Source organism: Haliotis rufescens, unplaced genomic scaffold, assembly GCF_023055435.1.
Source record: "Haliotis rufescens isolate VD_foot unplaced genomic scaffold, xgHalRufe1.0.p SCAF_10, whole genome shotgun sequence".
NCBI lineage: Eukaryota > Metazoa > Mollusca > Gastropoda > Lepetellida > Haliotidae > Haliotis > Haliotis rufescens.
In genome coordinates this window covers 23,166,329-23,186,461 of record NW_025963780.1, presented here as the reverse complement: position 1 = coordinate 23,186,461, position 20,133 = coordinate 23,166,329, and the positions used below count along the sequence as shown (strand labels likewise).

Sequence of the window (20,133 nt, the reverse complement as noted above, 5' to 3'; positions counted from 1 at the left end):
CTCACTCACTCACTCACTCTGTTTGATAAATAATGTCTGTTTGATAAATAATGCCTTTTTGATAAAAAATGCCTTTTTGATACATAATTCCTTTTTGATAAATAATACCTTTTTGATAAATACTGTCACTTTGATAAATAATGTCTGTTTGATAAATAATGTCTGTTTGATAAAAAATGCCTTTTTGATAAAAAATGCCTTTTTGATACATAATGCCTTTTTGATAAATAGTTCCTTTTTGATAAATAATGCCTTTTTGATAAATAATGTTGTTTTGAAAATAATACCTTTTTGATAAATAATGCCTTTTTTGATAATGTTTTAAGATAATGTTTGTTTGATTCGTAATGTCTGTTTTGTAATCAATGTCTATTTCATAATCAATATCTGTGTAATAAATAATGCCTGTTGAGAGATATGAGGATAAATTACACAAAAGCAGCAGATAAGAAATTAATATTTTTAATGGAAAAATAATTCCGACAATATTCAAGGAACAGACTCCTTGCGTATTTATTTTTATCCCCCAGTTTGAAACATGGGAGAATATAGTGATCAGTATGTCCGTCTGTTCCTACGTTTTCCGTTTCCGGAGCAGAACTCCAATACCGTTAAATAATTCTTGTTGAAACTTTCTCTATAGATCAGTCTGATGGGGAACTGGTGCTTTTTGATGATTTGGGATTATATTTCTTTTTCTTTTGTATTGTTTTCATGATATTATGAAGTTGTTTTCCATTTCCAGAGCAGAACTACAAAACTGTTGAATATTTCTAGATGAAACTTGCCATACTGATCCGCCTAGTGGTGAATTGGTGCCTTTTGATGACTTGGGACTTTGAAAAATACTGAACAGCTTAATTTTTTTCTTCACTGAATTAAAGGTATCAAATGGCAATGAACCAAAAGTGGGGTATAAGTAGCCGAACTCCATTTCTGAATTGCACCAGACCGGGTGGTGGGTGGGGGGATATGACTCTTGTTTAAACAACATTTGACCTTGTTTGTAAGTGGTGGGGTGGAATGGGGTTTTGCTTTGTCGTTTTGCACTTACCGTGTTTTCTCCAATAGACGTTGGGTCTCTAAAGGACTCTAAAGGACACCGAGTCATTCGTTCTCTCCAAAAATTAGAAACCAGGCCGCTATAAGACGCTGCTTATACTAATACCGTATTCAACGTAATAAGCGCCCACGGCGACATTTGCTAATAAATTGACAAGTGAACTATCCCAATTTGCACCCCTTCCGATTGATCAATGTACCCAAGACTTATTTATTCGCTTATAATACGCACTTGTGTGTTATATGCACCCTCAATAATGGGCAAATAAATTCTGGAATGATATATCTGCCGTACATAAACATTTCAGGCTGTCCGCATAAACCACGACATTTATCTTTCAACTCTGTTTTTTTTCACCAAAATAATATTCTAATAAGAGCCCCCTATTTCTACCTTTGAGAGCGCCCTGGGTGTTTGTAACGTTGAATACGGTACTGTGATCTGTTGTGATTAATGATGACCGTTGCCTGCTGATGTACCAATTGTGTGATTGTAGTATTTGGTTAGGTGGTGAGTTATCACTGTGCCAGCATTGAAGAGAATACATGTCCGGCCTCTATAGATGCTGGGTCAACTGTTGGCATGCAGTTAATAGACACCCAGGCATCTAGTGGCCGCTACACGATACATAACGCTGTGCATGCATGTTTGTATACTTATGCATTGCTGTGGCCCGGAATCGAACCACCAACCGTCTGGTCTCCGGGCAAACGCTCTATCCACTACACCATGGAGACGGTCATGTTTATTTCTGACAACAAACGATGAGTGGGAGTTTATGGTACAATAAAACACTACAGGGAGAATAAACCATGACCACAAATCATTTATTTCTTATATGAGATATCACACCATTATTTACAGCATCTTCAAGGATGATGATAAAATGTACAAGCTTTAACAATATTTACCCTTATTTTAATAATGACGACTCTCAATATAATCCGACCTCGGAAATGCCAGACAAGTCTACTTCATGCACAGGTGGATATTTCCCACATATTTTCACAATCCTCATGTCGATTACCTGCACCTCTTCTCCCAATACCGATTGTCATATCTCTCCTGCTTTTGATCGTTCGGCCATTGCATTTATATGAGTTGCCTGGCTACATCCATCTTCCCGAGGCAAGAGAGTTAACTGACTTTAAAAGTCAAGTTTCCACCCTTGCCGAACTAGGCTAGAATCCCTGGGCTCGATCGTAGCGCCACCAGTGGCTATTACCAATTATATCCCTTCTTTGCCTCTCCTATGGACCAATCAGATTCCACCTCTCGTATCACTCGCATTTGCTTCGAACAAAATAGCGGCGCCCAGTCAGGACGATCTGATCGATAATCAAGATCTATATTGTGATAAAATGAGTCTTACATCACAAAGTGCATCAAATCACGTGAGCACCTTGATTAAAAACATGAAAAGATTTAGAAAATATCTGTTGACAACGAGTTAGCGGTGCACATGCTTTGCAAATCCTGCAGTCGGACGAAATCTGCATGACACTTTACGAACCGGATTTCGATTTCGGTGCGCGATTTTGATTGGACTATGCATAGACTCGTTAGTCCAGCTCCATAATACCAGCCTAGTTCGGCAAGGGTGGAAACTGGACTTTTATAGTCTGTTAACTCACCTGTCTCGGGAAGATGGGCTACATCTAGGAGGAGGAGTAGACTCACCCCTCTCAAAAATAATGTTGTCCAATATACAACGTCATTAAGTTGCCAGCACATGTTCGAATCTCCGGAAATGATGTCATGATAGAACAATGTTATTCATTGTTCTTTTGGATTTATTGTGTAGCTTCCTTATATAAGAGCTTCAAATTAATCCAACTGGGCAATTCCCATACTCACAGGGATAATAAGGTATTTCTGAGGCATTGGTACACCTTTACCGGGCAGCAACTGGGTTTGCAGAGTTGTGTCCCTTGGTCATGCCAGGATTAGCTGACTGTAGGTTGAAATCCAGGCTCTGATCCAATTATGAACCTTGGTGTTTCAGTGTACCCTGACAGCATGGATCGGTGCTCATGCTATTAACCATTTGTTTGTATAATGCAAGCTAAGCAATATTATCAGTTTAACCCATCCCGTAGTTCATTGACATGTGCATTTAAGGTGCAAAGCATTCTGTTTAGATTTTGTTGTCAACGAGGATTAGATATGTCATGTGGGACATCTAGGAAGTCATGCTCTGGTTGTCCGTGTAAGTCACATGTCAAACTTGACAGCTTACCTCAGCCAAAGGCATAATTGCAATCTTTTCCCAAGAGGTCCAGTGTGTCATCATTTATTGAGAATGACTTACAAAGTACCATGAACTACCTTTTATCTGTTTGATCTTACACAAGTGTATCACGTCTCATGATAGTGGAAATTGGTGAGTATCGTTTTATGCAACAGTAATATTTCAGATAATCTGCTTGGCAAAAGGAAGCATACACCCATCTCAGATAATGGCTAAAAATGAGAGAAACAACAAATGGTTATTCGCTTGTGATGTATTTCATACGGGTGTCATGGTTGTACCCGTGAACATCCAGGGTAGAATAGGTCTTCAGCAACCCATGCTTGCCGTAATAGGCGACTATGCTTGTCATAAGAGGCGACTAACAGGATCTGGTGGTCAGGCTAGCTGACTTGGTTGATGCATGTTATCATATCCCAATTGCATGGATTGATGCTCATGATGTCAATCACTGGATTGTCTGGTCCAGACTTGATTATTTACAGAGCCCCGTCATATAGCTAGAATATTGCTGAGTACGATATTTAATTGCCCATAATTAAGGGTGCTTATAATACACCAGAATATATTATACATGAATAAATAAGTCTTGTGTACATTGATCAATCGGAAGGGGAGCTAATTGGGATTGTTCAAAGGCCAATATATTAGCAATTATCCCCCTGGGCGATTATTAGAGCGGGGCGCTTATTACGTCGAATACAGTAGTCACTAATGACTGTCAAACACAATTCAGCAGGTAACGGTACTCTTTTAAAATTCAGGATTGAAGTAAAATATACAGTGCCCTTATTATTAAACAATACTAACACCATAACAAGATTGCTCCAATGCCAAGGCACATTCAGCCACTATATAATCTCCAGATCTCATATGTGTAATCCAATTATGATCCTTGGTGTTTCAGTGTACTCTGACAGCATGGATCAGTGCTCATGCTATTAACCATTGGTTTGTATAATGCAAGCTAAACAATATTATCAGTTTTACCCATCCTGTAGTTAATATATATATATATATATGACTCATAAATATACATGTTTTTAAGGAGAAATTTGTGAAATATTTCAACAAGAGCAAATCTTTGACGCCTATTTTCTTATGAGATAAGATAATGACAGTCCAATATGTGATCAGAAAAGTTTTTTGGGCACAGATCTATTCCTACGTGAAGTTCAATTTTCAGCTTTGTTCACTAATTTGAGCCATTCCTATGAACTTAATAGTACCAGAAGTCAAGAATTTGCAAGTGCAAGAAAGAAAAATACTAATTGGCAGCCATTTCAACATGTCTGAAAACATTCATACCAACATATCAAAGTTTTCTGCATATTTGAATTTGACATTTATGGCCGAACAAAAAGTACCCTCTCTGTAGGATTTAACATTTATATTTTCTATGATTTGGTCTTCAGGACTCATTATGGTTGTCTTGTTTCCATGGTTACCCGCCCTTCCTGTCACTGATTGCGATCCTGTTCGTGTTATATGTTAAGTGTAAGGAATTCCTCAATGACTGGTTGTCTGAATGTCAAGGGCAGGAGTGTTTACAACAGACCTCCCTGTGCATATGGCTACCATACTTCTTACATACACACAATGGACAAATCTTGGAAATCTGTGACTTTATCCCACTAATCTGAAGACTAGTCTTTTGGTCTAGTAAGTTCTTTCTACAAGAATTTCAAAGAGTGTCAAAGGTTGTTTCAAAGTCACAGTCTAGTAAAATGTATTTTGGTCTTTTGGTCTAGAATGCTCTTTCTACGAAAATTTCAATGAGCATCATATAACTCATGCTCAAAAGTTTTTTGATCAACATTCAAGGCCTCAGCAAAGCATTCAAAAAGTTTTATGGTAAATATGTGGAAGACATTTCCCAATTTTTGAAGCATCAGAGACATAAATGATGTCCGATGCAATTCCCTCTTTTGACTCGAACCATATGTCCCAGTGTTTTTTTCGAAATAACAATTGACTTGCCTTGGCATGTGTTTGTGATGGGTACCACCAGTGGAGCAGGATAGGCACACCTTTTCACGAACACCTGGATTCATAAACACATGTTGATGATATAGTCTGAATCGTACAGTCAATTTCTAGTGATTATGTCAGGGTGTTGGTGCTTTTATTTGTTATTTTTAACAGCCCATGTGTAAGTAGTAATAGGGGGGGTGGTCAAAGACCAGGGTTCTATTCCCGACATGGGTACAATGTGTGAAGCCCATTTCTGGTGTTCCCCGCCGTGATATTGCTGGAATATTGCTAAAAGCGGCGTAAAACCATACTCACGTAAGTAGTAATATCTATCAGAAACAGAGTTTAAAATACCCACCTGCTTGACAATCCGAGATGGACTGATTTTGTTTCGAAGTTTCAACTTTAAAACGTGATTGTCTGACTGATTCCTTGGGCACACTTGGTTAAAATAGACCACATGGGGATTCTGGGTTAGAATAGGTCCCCAACAGCCTATGCTGGTCGTAAAAGACAATGAACTGAAACAAGGTGGTGTGGCTTGGTGATTTCGTTGATAGTGTGTCATCGTACCGGGATGACAGGTATTGTTGTTCACATTATCATTCACAGGATTGTCTGGTCCAGACTTGATTATTTACAAACCGCAGTCATGTTGTCGGCATTGTAATTGTTGAGTGTGGCTGGACTTTATGTGCATTTTAAACTCTGGTGCACATGATGATCACATGACCACATGATCACATGACATTGGCATGCACTGGCAAGCAGAAGAACTATTGCAGTTGACACAAGAAGTTTAGACCTGTGTCTCGGGGTGTGGAGTCGTCCCACAGATGACATCCTTACCTTGTCAGCTTGCTGACGGGGTTAACCTCTTTGGTCATGTGGAGAAGGCATCCGACCTCGGATCAGAAGGTCTGTGGTTCTAATCCCATCGCGGGATTTCGGAATTTTATGGCCGCTACACCTGCATCACGTAGGGCTTTTTTCAAGCATCAAACTGACAAAGCGACTTGAAAGTAATTCTCTCTCACTCACTCACTCACTCACTCACTCTTTCTCTCTCTTTCTCTTTCTCTTTCTAACTCACTCTCACTCTCTCTCTCTCTTTCTCACTCTCTCTCTCTCACACTCACTGTCTCTCTCACTCACTCACTCACTCATTCTCACTCACTCAGTACCGAAGCCCTTGAAACTCTCAGGAGACTTCAAATATTCTCAGCGACCAACGTTGTTCAACTTCCCCAGATTTTGTGTGAGGGGCAAGCTAATTACACCAGACTCTTGCACATCATTGATGGCAGGTTATTTGCCTAACTCCTGTACAGATGTATAAAGGAAGATTATTAGCCTAACTCTTGCGCATCACATTGGTATTTGCTAACTCTTGCACACCAGTATGAGGGGGCGAGTTTACGTCACAATCTTGCATATCATTGAGGGCAGGTTATTTTCGTAACTACGGTAACTGACCTGACAGAAACTGACCTCTCTGTGCTGGAGGTAGTTTTCTCCGCCCTTCTCCCATGTGTGAATGTATCTGCCAACATGTGCACCAAAACCCCCTCACTGTCGGCAGTTGTAGTTGATGAACCACAGCCTCTATTTTGATTCCAACTTGATGGATATTAACTTTGATTGAGGATTACATGTAACCAATAAGGTAACGCCCTTCACTGATCTTGTTTATCTGTAGTTTGTTGGGAAATTGGTGCAATGAAATCTCTGATATTTTGAAAATTCAGAAAAAACTGCAAGTGTATTATTGAAACCCTCACACCTGGGGTGCTACATTCAAATGAGATATTTTCATACATCACAACGGAATTCTAATATTTTTGTCCATTGAATTTTAATACACATTGCTACAGCTTTTTGCATGACAGTACCAGTTTTGAAATAACTCTAATGTTTCGGAGTCAAGTCGGTAATGCTAATCCATGCGTGTTTCTGATTGTTATTCTCTCAAGGGTTTTATTTGCAGAGATACAATCACTGGCGGGTCACTGTTTTAATGACTGTGGTGTTTATCTGTTTAATGATGTTTTCTGTATGTAAGAAACGATGGCTCCGTTTCAAAAGGGACTCAAATTGCAGCATTTAAAGAGAAACTTGACTAGAATTGATGATGGAGGGGGGATAAACGAGGGATTCACATGCCGATTGTAACATCACTGTAGGTCACGTGATAGTGATATCGTCCATGCAAATCCAATGCTCGTCATGTTGAGAAGCTATTTTCCACTGTCAAATCAAATGTCTATAGAGACCAACATAAACTGTGTATAAACTGTTAAAGGCTTAGTGCTGACCCAACTTTTTTCACAAAAATGGAATATTTTTTAAATAGAGATTATGAATGTGCTGACGAATGAGATTATGTTGCTTTAATGTAGAGAAGAAAGTTACTGTTAGACCTGGCATTCCCCAATTATTTGTTTCTTGTACATATTTTTTTTAATATTTCCTCTTTTGTCTGTCTGTTTCTGTGTGTGTGTGTGTGTGTGTGTGTGTGTCTGTTTCTGTGTGTGTGTGTGTGTGTGTGTTTGTGTGTCTATCTGTGTTTGTCTTTCTCTTTTGTATGCCTGTCTGTCTGTCTGTGTGTCTGTCTGAGTTTGTGTTTGTGTGTCTGTCTGTCTGTCTGTCTGACCAGTCCTTGTTTTAGCCCCTTAATGCCAAGCACCAGACAGACATGTAACACTAAAATGAATCCGTGAAGAAGTTACCGTATTCGACGTAATAAGCGCCCAGGGCGCTCTCAAAATTAGAAATTGGGGGCTCTTATTAGAATATTATTTTGGTGGAAAAAACAGAGTTGAATAATAGATTTCATGGTTTATGCTGACAGACTGAAATGTTTATATGCGACAGATATATTTTTCCAGAATTTAATTGCCCATGATTAAGAATGCATATAACACACGAGTGTGTATTATATGCGAATAAATAATTCTTGTGTACATTGATCAATCGGAAGGGGTGCTAAATGGGATTGTTCACAAGCCAATATATTAGCAAATATCGCTGTGGTCGCTTATTAGAGCGGGGTGCTTATTACGTCGAATACGGTATGTTAAGCAGTTTGACTTTGAGTATACTGTTAATAATGACAAATAAACATTCTTGGAGTTAGGTCACATGTTATACCCTCAAAAGATGTTACAGAACACTCAATTGTATCATGACTATAGTTGATCTGTCGTGTCTTTAAAGAGCACCTGATTTATTCTATATTTTTTTCTATCTGTAACTTTTTACAGAGTTATTGTTTTCTTTTCATTGTGCCAATGTTAACAAAAAATGAGAAATGAAATTTTGTTCAAGTAATTGATTCATGTTTTCTTTTATTTGTCCAAATCTGAAGCATTTGTATCTGGAATATGATTATTCGGCCATAAGTTTACTCTCGTAGCAAGGAGTTCTAGGATATTATGATAAGAACACACAAACTTGTAGCAAATTGCAAATAGCGATCATCTCAGTATCAAAGGCTTAACATTAAATGGAAGCAGCAATCATTGAAAACGGACCAGACAGTTTTTGTCAAAATGGAGATGAAAAAAATAAATCTTTGATAGTCCAATTAAATTTTTCTGATTTGTTTGGGCTGTAAACACACTGATTCATCCACTGAGCCAATGAAGAAACTAAAGAACAATCTTTTTGTTGACATTGTTTGATCACAGGTTCCCGAGGCTATCCTCCTCTGCTCAAATGGCATTGGTAAAAACACATTGTCTTTAATTTGGCATCAAATCTCATTTAGTCTTAAGCCAGGATTAATGGCCTACAATTTCCGGCTTTAATGGCAGTTGTAATAATTTTCGGGGATCAGTGGAAGCTGGTTGAATCTCGTAGGATTCTATAACAGGAGCCATGGACATCAAAGACGGACATGTGTTGAACACTGTTCTGAAGAGCTTTTGGTTGTTTAAAAGTAAAAGGTCAGATTGTCGTGGTGGGCGAAGTCATGTTTAGATGTTTGAAGCTAGGTGGGATCAGCTGGGGACGTGTTGGGATCTCTTGATGTAGACAGGTGGTGTTTGATTCCAAAGCAGGTGGGGAGAGGCTAGAAATAGGTATGTACTCTCATCATTTGGTATGAAATGATTCCGATAGTAGGTTGCAAACATGTGAAGGATAACTTTGGTCTTTAGCAAGATGGAGTTTTTATACCCCAGACCTAAAAGGGCGGGGGTGTATAGTTATACCAAGGAATATAGGAGCGGTGCAATGTGAAGTTTGATTTCAATATTTGGATTTTCTGAAAAAATACAGCTATTTTTCACTTCGAATTGTTTACAGAAACATTTGTGTGACCTATAACTACTTCATGATGCTTTCAAATTTAGGGAATATTTTCCATACTTATAGAAGAAATGCAGTGCAACGTTTAATTTTGATATGTGTATTTTCTGAAAAGAATTTGATAATTCAATGATTGATATTATGAGGAACATCCAAAGCTTTGGGTACAGTGGCGCGTAATCAACCAAGTCATCAAGTCTGACCACTTGACCCATGTCACAAGCAGAACTTGCTGGAATGCACCTGGAATCCACTGTGTGATGCTTATAAGAACATACCATTGTATTTTCAGGGTAGTCTTGGATTATTATACAAGATCAGTTGTTCATAATTTTGCAAAACATGCAAACAGTTTTCAGACTGATGTTGTTTTATCAATAAAACATTAATAATCCCTACTCATGCTTTGCTGTCCATTCTTTTCAAAAGTGAAATAACATTTCTGTTTGGTCGTGTGTTGGTTGTGAGGTGGTTGTGTGTTGGTTGTGAGATGGCTGTGAGATGGTTGTGTGTTGGTTGTGTGATGTTTGTGTGTTGGTTGTGTGTTGGTTGTGAGATGGTTGTGTGATGTTTGTGTGTTGGTTGTGTGTTGGTTGTAAGATGGTTGTAAGATGGTTGTGAGATGGTTGTGTGTTGGTTGTGTTTTGGTTGTGAGATGGCTGTGAGATGGTTGTGTGTTGGTTTTGAGATGGCTGTGTGTTGGTTGTGAGATGGTTGTGTGTTGGATGTGAATTGGTTACATGTTGGCTTAATTTGTCAAAGGTTTCAAAGCCTGTCAAACAAACATACAAACAAACAATCATACTACAGTTATTATTTTGCCTGATAATGCATTATGACATGTCAAAAGTGAGACACTGTGGACTTGAATATTTCAAAACAATCAATCTACAGCTGGAGAGCCATTCTCACCATGAACTACCGGGTTAAGTAAAAATCTGTAAACACTTTTTGGTGATATGTTTAGCCTTGAAAAATATGGGGGGCACGGGTGGCCCAGTCGTCACGATTCGCTGTGCAGAGTTGCATCCCTTGGGCACGCCAGAAACCTATGATTGTGGGTTTTGAATCCCGGTTCGCCCTGATTATGTTTCTAGGTTTGTCAGCACCATACACATGCTCGTGGGTTTCACCGAAGTGGTAAACGTCTGAGACCTGCATCACTTCGGGCTTTCCTCCCACATTAAGCTGACACGCCGCGATATAACTGGAATACTGTTAAAAGCGGCGTTAAACCCAACTCTTTCACTCACTCATTGAAAAGTATGAAAATTGCTTTGAGAAGTCTTAAAAAGGCTTCAAAATTGGTGTATCAAGTTTTGTATGAAGAATGTCCCAGACGATTGTGTATGCATATTAAGCCGTATCGCCATATTAAGTGTCCTTCTCCAAGAAGCACCCTCAAACCAACTTTTAGACCAATCAATAAGTAATCTTTGTAAGTGCCACCTACTAAGACCAAAGTTTTACGTCACAGGACATTTTCTTGTGCAAATGTTTTTTCCAGACAGATTGGACAGATATTTGTTCCAGAAAACACTCCCTCCATTGCATGGTGTCAGTGAAATCCACTTTTCAACATGCTGTCTGTCAGATGTGTCCAAGTGTCTGCATCGTGGAGTCATCGTGGTTCTGCTTCCTATCATGTGTGGAAGAACATGGCCTGGATTGTGGTTCTTGTCGAGAGGGGTGGTGAGGGTTGCAGACACATTCAGAGTGACAGAAAACTCTCCACAAGACGTATATGACAAGAGGGATGACTTCAACTTTCAAACAGTCAACTTTTCCTTTATGTCGAGCAATATTGACGAGTGACAGAAAACTCTCCACAAAATGTATATGACAAGAGGGATGACTTCAACTTTCAAACAGTCAACTTTTCCTTTATGTCGAGCAACATTGACGAGTGACAGAAAACTCTCCACAAGACGTATATGACAAGAGGGATGACTTCAACTTTCAAACAGTCAACTTTTCCTTTATGTCGAGCAACATTGACGAGTGACAGAAAACTCTCCACAAGACATATATGACAAGAGGGATGACTTCAACTTTCAAACAGTCAACTTTTCCTTTATGTCGAGCAATATTGACGAGTGACAGAAAACTCTCCACAAGACGTATATGACAAGAGGGATGACTTCAACTTTCAAACAGTCAACTTTTCCTTTATGTCGAGCAATATTGACGAGTGACAGAAAACTCTCCACAAGACGTATATGACAAGAGGGATGACTTCAACTTTCAAACAGTCAACTTTTCCTTTATGTCGAGCAATATTGACCAGCAACTCCTTCCTTTGGTGTGTGCATTTCACAACTTTGGCAGTACGATGAAGCATACTCTGCAAAGATTTCAAAGAGCATCATACGACTCTTGCTGAAAAGTTGTTAATTCAAGGCTACAACATTCAAGGCCTTAGTAAAGCTTTCTAAAAATAATTGTGTAGGCATCAGTGACAAAAATGATGTCCGATGCAATTACCTATTTTAACTTTACCTTATGTTGCCATGTTTTAGGTGAACAGTTGACTTGCCTTTGCATGTGTTTGTGATGGCCACCATCAGTTGTGCAGGATAGACAAATCTTTTTGTGAACACCTGTTATCATCACTATCTAATAGTGATTTTTATCATCCAAAACTGGCTCCACAGGAGATATCGCTTGGGTGAGATCAATGGTCTTCAAAGCATTGTGATGCAATTACAAGAATATTAGCTATGATTTAATAGAGGTAGTATTCTTAGAATTACACACAACGATAAACTATTGTTTGATTTCTGGTATCTGGAGTATCGCAGTTCGACATCCAATCACTGTTGAATCTGCTGGTCTTTGCAATGGCATCGTGTCGTGACTGATCTGACAGAAATTGTTCAGGAAGCAGCTTATACAAGCTATCATAAACCAAATCATCTTATCATTTATGGTTGTAAGTTTCTTGCTCTGCTGAGCAGTGGTAATGACCTCCATTGAGTGATTTTATTAACGCGGTTGGGGTTGACAACTTCTCAGCATTGCGTGATTGTCGGAGTCTCGTGATTCTCTTATGAATCTCTTTTCTTGGGGAATTGGAAACTTGATTTCACAGTTTTGTGGCTTTCTTCAGCTTCTGGAGTACATAGTCATCGTTAGTTATGCTAAGTCTGTAACAAGATTGCAGTGGTAATCTTCATGGATGGAACCCATATGTGAAATCGGTTTCCATGGCAATTTATCCATTTTGTTGAATTTTGTGGCATCTTCCCGCTGCTGTTTCTTATGGGTGTCTTCAAGTGCAACAAATGGGCTATTTGTGTGCTGTTTTGAACTTGCTATAATCTTTCGGTCAAATACAGACATGTTAACAAACCTAATACCCCATTACCATCAACAGCTGTTATTGGCAGAATAGTGAATGTTGGTGAATTTTGTTAATTGGTTGGTTGGTTTGTTGTTTAACGCCGCACTCAGCAATATTCCAGCTATATGACGGCGGTCTGTAAATAATCGACTCTGGACCAGACAATCCAGTGATTGCTATCATGAGAATCGATCCACGCATTTGGGATACGATGACATGCATCAACCAAGTCAGCGAGCCTGACCACCCTATCCCGTTAGTCGCCTCTGACAACAAGCATATTTGCCTTTTACGGTAAGCATGGGTTGCTGAAGACCTATTCTACCCCGGATCTTTATGGGTTGAGTTGGGTTAATATTCCAGTATTTCAGTTATGTCATGGCACAGCTCCTTATAGCTGCAGGAGGAAAGCACAATGACACACAGTTCATTGATGTTTATTGGTTCTGTGAAATTCACAAGTACCGGATTGGATAGATCAGACCAAGGATCATAATCAGAATGAATCTGGGACAACTGCCTCCTGTCCTGGCTAAGGGAGGCAACTGTGACAAACATGAATAATAAGTACATGAAGATGACGCTCTGTAATAAGGGGTGTTGTTGTTAAGACTGCAAATGAAAATTCATTTGCCCTATCGATATCAAATCATGCATATCTTGCAATTGAAATGTTAGAGTTATCTGCCCTTATATTTGAGTTACGTGCCCTTGACAAGTTCCTGTTTCGTGGTGTTCTTTTTACTATCGCTGCCAGCAGACAAAGCTCTTCACAGTGCTGGGCACTTTGCAACCATTCATGAAGTTGATCTTGTTTGTTTGTTGTTTAACACTGCACTCAGCAATATTCCAGCTGTAAGACGGCAGTCTGTAAATAATCAAGTCTGAACCAGACAATCTAGTGATTGACATCATGAGCAGCGATCCACGCAATTGGAATATGATAACATGCATCAACCAAGTAAGTGAGCCTGACCACCTGATCCCATTAATTGCCTCTTACGACAAGCATAGCCATCTTTTACAGAAAGAATGCATTGCTAAAGGCCTATTCTAACCCAGATCTTTACAGGTCAAGTTGATCAGCAATTGACTAACGGACTGACAGTGATGATTGTCATGGCGCTGAATACTCTTCCTCAAGCTAGATTACTTAGGTGTTTGTCAATTTGAGTTTCTATTTCATTTAAACTATCATGTACTTAGTCTAGAGAGAGAATGTGAGTGGGAAGTTAGGTGCTTTTCCATTTATCTGCAATCACGAACCAATCTAATTATATAAACAAACATAGAACCCTCTGGGAAACAGTAAATTAGCCGAAGAAATATCCAATTCACTTATAATGGTATTCCAAAAGAAATACACCAAATATAAAATGTCACTACATTTGGGATTTGAGGGAAATTTTTCAAGATTCTTATGATGGCCGCTTGCACATTGGTAGCAGCTTTAATACTTGGAGGGTTTCTTGAAGGTGTCACATGCTACGGTTGGTTGGTTTGTTGTTTAACGCCGCACTCAGCAATATTCTAGCTACTCAATAATCGGGTCTGGACCAGACAATCCAGTGATTAATATCATGAGCATCTATCCATGCAATTGGAATCAATGACATGCATCAGCCAAGTCAGCGAGCCTGACCACCCGATCCTGTTAGTCGCCTCTTACGACATGCATAGTCGCCTTTTATGGCAAGCATGGGATGCCTATCAGGAGACCTATTCTAGCCCGGATCTTCACCGGTCTCACAGGCTTAGGAGGAAGGAAGGAAACTAAGGAATTGAGTTAACGGCAATGGCTTTGTGTGATGAGAGTTATCTGTCTTTGATGTATGTGATTAGAGTTATCTCCCTTTGTATGCAATGAGAGTTACCTGCTCTTGTTATGTGAACTGAGTTAGCTAATTTTGTGAGATGAGTTATCTGCCATTGACGTATGTGATGAGAGTTCTCTGCCCTTCCTGTACATCATAATAGTTATCTGCCCCTGTTTGATGCTATGAGAGTTTAAGTTTCCCTTGCTGTGTGCTACAAACTAGACATTTAAGGTAATTTACCTGTATTGGTGTGAATTGTACTTCAGTTGGTGTTTCCAAACCATATTCTGCACATTGAGAGCTGTGGACATAGCACTGCGGCATACAGTCATCCCACTTTATTATGTCTCCAGCATACATTGGGAGACCTTGGACGGCAAAGTTGCATAAAACGTTGTAATTTTCTGTGCAGAGTTGCATCCCTTAGGCGTGCCAGGAACTTAGGATTGTGGGTTAAAATCATGTATTCACCCTATATATGTTTCTAGAGTTGTCAGCATAATGGGCTGGTAAATGTCTAAGACCTGGGCTGACACTGTAATATATTCCAATATTGTTAAAAAAATGAATAAGAATAGAATCTTAAATCACATTTATGCAGATACCATGAGACTGTTAACTACTGATTGTATCAAAACATGAATGGGCAATAATTTCTTTGAAATACATGGCAAGTTAGTGCCATTTTGTTTTGACACTTCCTGATTCTGTTAGATATAGACACCGTGTCTTTGACATAAATGAGTGCCGTGGTCATTAATGAGCCTTTTCTCATGAGGCTTGACTTGACATATACTTCTAGAAGATCAGGAATAGAGCAAGGAAGAGTTTCTTCCTTACATCTCACCAGGTCAGAGGAATGAGGGGGTGAATGGGGATTAACTCTTCTTGTGGCATTATTAAGGTCTAGTGGGGATTCCAGGTTAGAATTTGGTCCCCTGCAACCAATGCAGGTTGTAATCGGGGGATCAGGCTTGGTGATTTGCTTGATCAATCTAGGTAATGCGGAAGGCTGCAGTGGTGGGGAGTCTTCACATTCTCCGAAAACTTCTGGGTGGGTTTGACTAGAATGTTAAGTCCCATTCGCTGTCTGGGCTGCGTGAAGAGGGGGCAAGGGCCCTGAGCTGATGATCAGCCTAACCATCCTGAATGTGCCAGGATCACCCAAACACTCTTTGCTGCATTTTTTATTTTAATCTGTACATATCATATATTTTTGTTCTTGTTGAACAATTATATTTTATTTTTTCCAGGTATGAACCCACACAAAGTGATTGTGTTATCATCATCTAGTTGATTCTTGGATTTTAGGAGTTGGACTTACTTCAATACGTTAACTCTTCGGAAGGTAAGAGAAATATTTTTCATCATTGTTGAGATGGCGAGATGTCCTACATTATATGTTATATTTCACAGCGTGATATAGCTCAGCATGGAAAAGGGGCAGTCTGGTAGCCTAGTGGTTAAAGCGTTTGCTCATCACGCCAAAGACCCAGGTTCGATATGTGAAGCCCATTTCTGGTGTCCCCCGTCGTGATATTGCTGGAATATTATTAATAGCGACATAAACCCATACTCACTCACTCAGCATGGAAAGACCCCTCCGTGGTACACTGGACAGAGTGTCTGCTCGAAGAGCAGAAGGTCAGTTGTTTGATCCCCTGGTTGTGTCATACCAAAATATGTTAAAAGATGGTACTTGTTGTTACCCTGCCTGGCACCCGGCATTACGGGGATAAAACAAGGACTGGTTGGCTCAGAGTCAGTAGAGATTCAGGTTTCCTCTGTGGGCAAGCACTATAAAACAGTTTAGAGCCCGGACTAGTTCAAGCAGAGACACACACATGTGCATGCTTGTTGCTTTATGAGTAATATCTAGAATGCAGTGTTAAACGATTTCACCTCACCTCGTCAAACGATTCCACCTCGCCTCTCCTTATATAATGTTATTCCTCAGCGTGTAATGAATGGGTCAGCACTATTTAGTTAATAACTACATCAAAAGTTGGGAAATATGATTAAACACAGAACCACAAAACTCTGAATCTCGCCTGAATTATGAAGACATAATGACGGCAATGTTTAAAAAACAGATCAGAATTTTTTTGGTACTTTTTTAAAGACATCATTGATGGGATCAGTTTGTAAAATCTCAGTGCAATAGGTCTGTAGTGTCAGAGGAGATGACAAGTGGATCACAAGTGGATGACAGACAACGTGTAACGACATAAAGTCACTTGATTTTAAGCCACAGGTGCTGAAAGTGCACGCAACCCGCCGTGAATACCTATAAAATAGCTCATAAAATAGACTCAGTCACTCATACACTAAGCACATTCTTTGTGAGCAATATTCAGTGAAGGTAGTTGATTAAGTATATTACCATAGAAATCTGTTAGTGAATAAAGAAGTTTATAAAAAAAATAGCAACAAATAATGAAATTGGTTTGATCTTAATCAAATGTTTCTTATGAGAGATAAATATTTGCAAATTATTTTTTTTCAATGTTCTGAATAGAAGACTATATTTAACAGATTTTGATGGTGTCAATTCATTGGTGCCAAACGTTGTGAACAGTTTTTGGCATAATATTTCTCCTGGTGAATGTGTCTTGACTTCTGCTGTCTAAAAGATGTTTAAAGAAAGTTTCCGATACAATCATGACAGTTTTGATCAAACACATACACATTTTTTTATCTTCCTGGTATGTGACACAACTTAATCCATTTCAAGAGTGAGAAACTATGCCATTAATGTCCAATGAAATGCGAAATCACTCAATATGTCAACAGACATGTGAAAAAATGGGTTTCTGGTATTATTTTGAATATTAATCAATTGTTCTTCCGTGTATTTTTAAGTTCTGTGATTGTTCAGCTTAAGTGTGATAGATTGGCATGATTCGATGGAAGTGATGAGTGGGAGCTCTTAAGTACATGAGCTCCTGGAGCGATGTTGTGTACGTCTACGTCTTGCTTCACAGAGATTTAGTTTCTGTCTGCAGATAAGTTGTTAGGTTTGAGATAAGTTGTTCTGTGTTGAGATAAGTTGTTCTGTGTTGAGATAAGTTGTTCTGTGTTGAGATAGGTTGTTCTGTGTTGAGATAGGTTGTTCTGTGTTGAGAAAGGTTGTTCTGTGTTGAGATAAGTTGTTCTGTGTTGAGATAAGTTGTTCTGTGTTGAAATAAGTTGTTCTGTGTTGAGATAAGTTGTTCTGTGTTGAGATAGGTTGTTCTGTGTTGAGATAGGTTGTTCTGTGTTGAGATAGGTTGTTCTGTGTTGAGATAAGTTGTTCTAGGTTGATCCGTTGTTCTGTGTTGAGATAAGTTGTTCTGTGTTGAAATAAGTTGTTCTGTGTTGAGATAGGTTGTTCTGTGTTGAGATAAGTTGTTCTGTGCTGAGATAAGTTGTTCTGTTGAGATAAGTTGTTCTGTGTTGAGATAGGTTGTTCTGTGTTGAGATAAGTTGTTCTGTGTTGAGATAAGTTGTTCTGTGTTGAGATAAGTTGCTTAGGTTGAGATAGGTTGTTCTGTGTTGAGATAAGTTGTTCTGTGTTGAGATAAGTTGTTCTGTGTTGAGATAAGTTGTTCTGTGTTGAGAGAAGTTGTTCTAGGTTGATCGGTTGTTCTGTGTTGAGATAAGTTTTTACTGGTACTTGTTGTTACCCTGCCTGGCACTCAACATTAATTGGCTAAAACAAGGACTGGACTAGTACAAGCAGCCACACACACACACACACACACACACACACACATACACACACACACACACACACACACACACACACACACACACACACACACACACACACACACACACACACACACGTGCATACATGTCGCTATATAAGTGCAATAATCTTGGACATGATGTTAAAAAACCCATTTCACCTCACCTTATAATAGGCAAATCTAGACATCTAAGAATGCCAGTCTTTTATGGGGACCACTTGTTCTTGTAATCTAGAAATTATCATTTAAACAAATAATTATTGCCTTAGACACAAGTCTGAGGATCTGACTCAGCTCCTAGATGTTGGCATCCATTAGTCTGTCTTACAGACCCTGATACAAATATATATCAAATACAGCCCATGCAAGTCTATAATGTTTGGCAAGTCTAGATCACTGCAGTATCAGGATGAAGAGAGTCACTGGGCTCCTTTTTACTATATTTTTATTAAGATAACTGAACAACTGTTTTTTTTATGTACGATATGTTCATTTCAGAGACTAGATTTTAGTCTAGACATCCATGTGTACAGGCCCTTAGGGTTTTTACAGTGCTGACCAGAAACCAGGCGATGTGCTATGGACCTGGCATCCACTTCCTGGTTCTCAGCTGACAGGTGCAGTGTACATCAAGACGAACACCATCACCGCCAACCAGCTACTGATATTGACAACTCTCTACCAGTATGTTCACAGCTTCCTTCATGTTTCGTCAAACGATTCAGGATGCTTGGAGCGTCTTTAATTTTCAAAGCGATAAATTAAATGGTGTAAGATGTGTGTTGGAACCAGGTTACTTCCCTTAGCCTTTTCTCGAACCACTACGATCTACCTACAGGGATCAGTCCAGTCAATGGATTGAAGTGAGTGACTTGGGTTAACATCGCTTTGAACAGTATTTCCCCCCAAAAAAAAAATTTAAAAAAAAATAAAAAAAATTATCAGATTGTCAAACTTAAATTTTGTGTAGTTTCTTGTATATAATAAAATTTGAGTTAGACAAAGTAGGCTTTCTGAATGCCTTGTATGAAACTTACTGGGATCACAATCATAGTAAAGTAATTAAAACATGTAATGTACAAATGTGTCTGTCAATATGACCGAATTTTGACTGATTGTTTGTTAACTTTAACACACACACACACGCTCCCCCTCCCACACACACACTCCAAAAGAAAAAGCACATATGATAGTAGGAGTCAGTATGTAGTTGTAGTACCGGTAAGTTAATACCTATCAACAGTCTAGTGTGAAACCAATATTCAGCCTCACGGAAGGAGTCAAGACCTCACCGAAATTCAGAATTGTGCCCTAGGGGATATGTGTCAAGGTTGTAATGGAACAATTTTTATCAGTACTGGGAACAGACAGGCTTGACGACCACCATCACCATATCATGCAGGCATCGTTCAGCTGCATCTCTCGCACATCCTTGTCAGGTTTCGGAACCATCTTGGTCCAAGTTATTCTCTAAACTCGGCTTGTTGTGATGGATCACTGTCGTATCGTCTGGGCAGTTTCCTCACCACGCACATTGTTGTGTATGGAGTAGTGCTGGTTGTAGGATAGACTAACTCTAGGCTCCGCAATGAACATATTTTACAGCAAAAAAATTGTTAAAAGGACCCCAAAGACTCTCTTCA

General features: G+C 39.1%; 1 protein-coding gene across 5 annotated transcripts in view; it reads left to right on the top strand.

Annotated features, from left to right (window-relative positions):
* The window catches only part of LOC124130846 (polypeptide N-acetylgalactosaminyltransferase 5-like), a 390,720-nt gene that overhangs the window by 179,793 nt on the left and 190,794 nt on the right, over nt 1–20,133 (top strand). For 4 of the 5 annotated variants that reach the window (XM_046493865.2, XM_046493869.2, XM_046493866.2 and 1 more), the window contains one exon: nt 16,013–16,107. The gene's annotated coding sequence lies outside the window, so the exon portion shown is untranslated. Of the gene's footprint in view, nt 1–6,824; nt 6,955–16,012; nt 16,108–20,133 lie in introns of those variants that run through there. The other variant, XM_046493870.2, reaches the window with a different exon arrangement.